Source organism: Tachysurus fulvidraco, chromosome 9 (genome assembly GCF_022655615.1).
Source record: "Tachysurus fulvidraco isolate hzauxx_2018 chromosome 9, HZAU_PFXX_2.0, whole genome shotgun sequence".
Taxonomy (NCBI): Eukaryota; Metazoa; Chordata; class Actinopteri; order Siluriformes; family Bagridae; genus Tachysurus; species Tachysurus fulvidraco.
This window is the reverse complement of record NC_062526.1, coordinates 1,816,914-1,821,919: the sequence shown is the minus strand read 5'-3', so window position 1 is coordinate 1,821,919 and position 5,006 is coordinate 1,816,914. Positions and strand designations below refer to the sequence as shown.

General features: G+C 45.7%; 1 protein-coding gene across 4 annotated transcripts in view; it reads left to right on the top strand.

Annotated features, from left to right (window-relative positions):
- Positions 1-288: 288 nt before the first annotated feature.
- kat6a (K(lysine) acetyltransferase 6A) overlaps positions 289-5,006 on the top strand; it is a 30,324-nt gene continuing 25,606 nt past the window's right edge. For 3 of the 4 annotated variants that reach the window (XM_027168801.2, XM_027168793.2, XM_027168771.2), the window contains exon 1: positions 289-446. The gene's annotated coding sequence lies outside the window, so the exon portion shown is untranslated. Of the gene's footprint in view, positions 447-1,192; positions 1,304-5,006 lie in introns of those variants that run through there. The other variant, XM_027168777.2, reaches the window with a different exon arrangement.

The window sequence follows — 5,006 nt, the reverse complement described above, 5'->3', positions numbered from 1 at the left end:
TGTTTTTTTTTTTTACGTTGCCAGCAGCAACTCGGAAAATCGAGACGGTCCCTAGGCGCAGCTTCAATACGACTTGGAAGGGATAGAACACACACACACACACACACACACACACACACACACACACAGTTACATTTTGGTGTAAACGTCTTTCTGTGTTTTAATTCAGGAATTTAACACAACATGTCGGTCGTCCAGATGAAGGATGTCATGTGTCTGCAGTCGGGATGTTTTTCTTCGCTGCAGTGAGAGCGTGTAAACATTCAGACGGTCCCCGAGCCTCCGCCCCTCCCCCTCACGCAGCGCTCCTGTTTCACACAAAGATGGCGGCAGCGCTCGAGCCTCCGCTCTCTCCGCCTGCGCTCACGGGCTCGTCGTCGTCGTCCTCGCGCGCGTCTCCTGTGCGTCTCACCGCGTCCCTCACGGCGGCTCGATCCCAGATTCCGGTGAGTCGCATCGGTTTGTTGGGTTCTGTTTTGTTTTTAAAACGCTGTTTTTTTTTTTGTTTTTTTTTTTTAAATGGCGGAAGGAGTGTGTGTGTGTGCGCGCGCGTGTGTCTGTCTGTCTGTGTGTATGTGTGTGTGTGTGTGTGTGTGCGCGCGCGCGCGAGAGAGAGAGAGAGAGAGAGAGAGAGAGAGAGAGAGAGAGAGGGAGGAGGAGGAGGAGGAGGAGGAGGAGGAGGAGGGGTGCGCGCGAGGGGGCTCCATTCCAGCCCGTAACTGGACTCCGCGCGCGCTGTCTTTCAGGGAAGCGCGCGCGCGAGGGATGTGGAGCTCGCGCGCAGTAGGGAGGGGGTATAAATAGGGGCTGGTGAAGGCAGAGCAAAGGGACGGAGGATGGAGTCCGAGGCCCGTAGCGTTAACACACCGACTTCTGCCGTATAACTGTGTTATTATATACAAGTTTATATTTATATACGAGATCGGCTTCCTCTCCATCCCGAGACAAAGCCAGGCTGCTAAAATATAACAACAAACGCAACACAAAACCCACCAAACGTGTTAACGTCCAATACAATAAAGTACAATATCAGTGCTGGTTAAAATACACACAACACACACAGACGTATACAACGAATGTGTGGGAATAACGATGTTAATTCGCTCTGACGGCCTTGTCCATCTCCGCGCCGCCACCGCGCCATCGGCGGGCTCTCTGCGGGAGGGAGGGAGGGGGAGAGCGGGGGAAGGAAGCAGGAAAGTGGGAGGATGCGTCAGGGCGCACGGTGTTGGAAAGGATCCTGATCTTAACGACACGCCACAGGCTGTTATTCAAACCGTAAGCAGCGTGTTCAGGTTCAGATGTAAGTCAAATAAACACCGAGATTTCGCTTTCGTGTTGCTTTTGTATTGTCTGGTTTTCCCAGGCCGCGGATTTCACAGTGGGAGATCTTAGCTGTGTGGGTTAGCTTAGCATAGGTTAGCTTAGCATATCTTAGCTTAGCATAGCCTCGCCTCAGCGACTAGGAATGGATGAACAAAAAAAAAACAACCCTAAAACAACAATAATAAAAGGCCTGTTTTGATCAATTTTATTAAACCGATCTGTCTTTGGTTTCGTATTTAAACAGATTTTCTATTTTATCTTAAACACGATTATTGGTTTTGCTCCCCCCCCCCTGAAAGCCCCGCGAATGTAAACAGTTTGCTAGCAAAACATGCAGCTAGCGCGGAAAAAAAGTTGTTAGTAAACTATTATAACAATCCTGCAATTATTCGGTTTAAACGCTTTAAACACCGTTTCTTAGACGTTTCTATGTAAAATCTAAAGTATTTATTCTAACGTATATGACCGATTTAGCCAGATATCTTCTGCTGTCTTCGCCTCATGGCTAAGTGATTGTTTACGTTTTAGGTTGTTCTTCAGACGGAATTAAGAATTGTTCTGATTTTATTTATCTGATTTATTTTTATCTTAAGTTATATATTTAAAAAGATTTACGCCTGTAACAGAGCTGTAGTTCCATCTTAAAAATAAATAAGTAAAATAAAATAAAAAAAATCCACAAGCAAAAGGAAGCAAAACCCATTTATTTGTGTAAATCAGTGCATTTACACTATAATGAGGAAATATTCAGGTTATATATTGTTCAGATTTAGTGTAAACGCATCATAAAGATATTCCTCAAAGCGTCGACTCTTCAACCAAAACAACCTGAGGTGGTTTCCTGGTGGTGGTGGTGGTTGTTTTGGTTGAAGAGTCGACGCTTTGAGGAATATCTTTATGATGCGAAGGCAAAAATACACACAGACTTTAGAGAGTAAATCTAACGTCTGTCCTGTCGACTTGTAGCCTTTCGGACGTTTTAAGACGTTCGTCCGTTCGAACCGTTTACGGATCTCGCAGCAGGTCAGAAGCTCCAGCTCTCAAACCTCGTCGATACGGCGGCGTTTCCTGTAAGCAGACGTTTAACCTTTACAGATGGAGTCTTCAGCGTCAGTCGTACGGCCGTTGGTTCGTTTACGCTGTGAACGACTCCGAGAAACGATCGCCAGCTCGCATAAAAGTCCAGTTTCTGCTCGAATCAATAGGAAAAGCTCCTGTGTGGCTCAGAAACTTTGACTGGTTACAGGAGCGATAAACGTATTGAGGCGTATTTATACGTTTTGTGTTAGAGATGTAAACGTGAACGTCGATGGTATATGGATATAAAAATAAACAATCTTGAGCTGATCTTTGTCTGTTAGTTCGAGCGAATCCGGTCGTTCGTGCGGGAGTTGGAGCTTGTGCTTATTCAGCAGGCTGAGCAGAACCTAGAAGAATCAGAGGATTGAAAGTATTCAGCATCTGAAACATGCCTTAACACTAAACAGGGATTTATTGAAGGTCTTTCGATTCCTCTTCCGGTCCATCAGGAGCGTTTAACCCTCATGGCCTTTTCAGTTTTTTGTACAGATGGGGTGATTTTCCTCGTTTTTTTGCTACTTCTCAGAGCTGATCCTAGATAATCTTTTTCTTAATTTTTCAAGTAAATTTTCAGATTTCTAAAATTTTATAATTAAAGGTCAAGGTGTGAACCTTATCTGCTAAATACATTTTGTTGTCAGCAAAAGTTTCTACAGCACAACAGTCGTTAAAAGTGTTCATATTGTGAGTTCTGGCAACCAGTTGTAGGGGTGAACAGGGACGGACGGGTGTATACGAAGACGTACAGGGATGGAAGGGTGTATACAGAGACATACAAGGATGGACTTGTGTATACAGAGACCTACGAGGACAGAAGGGTGTATACAGAGACGTACGGGGAGGGCAGAAGGGGTATACGGAGACGTACAGGTGTATCCGGGGACGGGGGATAGGGAGATAGTGACAGATGGGTGTATACAGTGATGGACGGGTGTGTAAACGGACAGACTGGTGTATACAGGGATGAACACAGACAAATGAATCGTAGCTAAAACTATTTTGTAACTGTTGGCTAAAATGAAAGTAAATAATAAATGATCAGTTCTTAGTTTCCATTTTTAAGAAACGACCATCTTTTTTTTGTAGTTCTACTCTAACGCTCTGCTTTTCACTATTCTGTATGCGCAAGGCCGAACCTGCTCAGGCGTCGTGTTCCGTAACACAGGTTTGACCCTTCAGGGCTGTTTTTACATTCACGTTCACAACAGAACACGTGGCGTTTTGCTTAAGTGCCGTCTCTAAGTGGCTTTAAGCGGCGAGCTTCTCAAATCGCAAGTAAGATGTCTCAGGGGGCCGTTTTTATAAAGGTCTAAAGCATTAAGCTGAATTTTGATGAAAGCTGCAGTTACAGCTCTGATGTGATGCATCACGGATCCAGATTATATTCATGAGACTTACACAAGCAGGAATGGAGAAGAACGATAACCTGATGATAGATCGTGTTCCTTTATTCTCTCTCTCTCTCTCTCTACGTTCTTGTGTACAGACAGGAAGGACATGATGGATGGATTTATCCGAGGTCTCTTGCACAACGATTCGGCTGCCAAGTCTCTTACTTTGGATCGTGCAGAACAAATTCGGGGAATAGAAACGTTTAGTGTCAGGACAGCTGTGTGTCCACGTATGTCGTGAAGTCTTTTGTTCCTCTCCTCAATCAGTCAGGACATTAAAAAGCTCCTGACGAATATCGTGTGAATACTCCTTCAGCTCTGACTCGTCGAGGCACTGACTCCAACAAGACCTCTGAAGGTGTGCTGTGGAATCCGAACCCGAGACTTTAGCAGCAGGTTCTTTGAGTCCTGTAAGTTGTAAGCTGGAGCTTGATGAATCATTTGATGGCTCAAACCTCATGTGAACATCACAGTAACATCTACATGAATGAAGGACTCAGTTTCCCAGCAGAACATTACTCAGAGCTTCACACTAGAGTAACACACACACACACACGGTCGTCCACACAATGTAAAAGAAGCCGTGATTCTTCAGACCAGGCCTCCTCCTTCTTCCGACGCTCCATAGTCCGGTTCGGATGTTGATTGTAGGAGCTTTGTTTGGTGTCCAGGAGTCTTCATGATCACTCTGATGCTCTTCACCTACTCAGCTCCATCCTCAGTGAGATGTGATGCTCTGTGTGATCTGACTCCTTTCTATCAGAGCCACCGGTGACTTTTTCAGCAGTTTGTGTTCCAGCAGCTCTTCTGTCCGATCGGAGCAGACGTACTCGACTTTGCCCCTCACACAGTAAGAAGTCTCGAGCGTCCACCGACCCGTCACTGGTTCCTTCCGTGGAGATCTTTTTGTAGGTTCTAATCAGTGCATACTGAGACACATTACAACACCTGATCCGGTCTTCTAGATGTCTCTCGGTTCTCTCGCTTCCTCTCGGTTCTCTCGCTTCCTCTCGGTTCTCTCGCTTCCTCTCGGTTCTCTCGCTGCCTCTCGGTTCCTTCGCTACCTCCCGGTCTGTTGAATGTTTTGGCTGGTGACAAAAACCATAAAAACAAAGCCTCCTCTGTCCCGAAGAAGGGAAACATGCTGATGTGAGCGCTGACACTGGAGACTCCTTCCAGAGATGTTACATAAACGTGTCTTTACAGGAA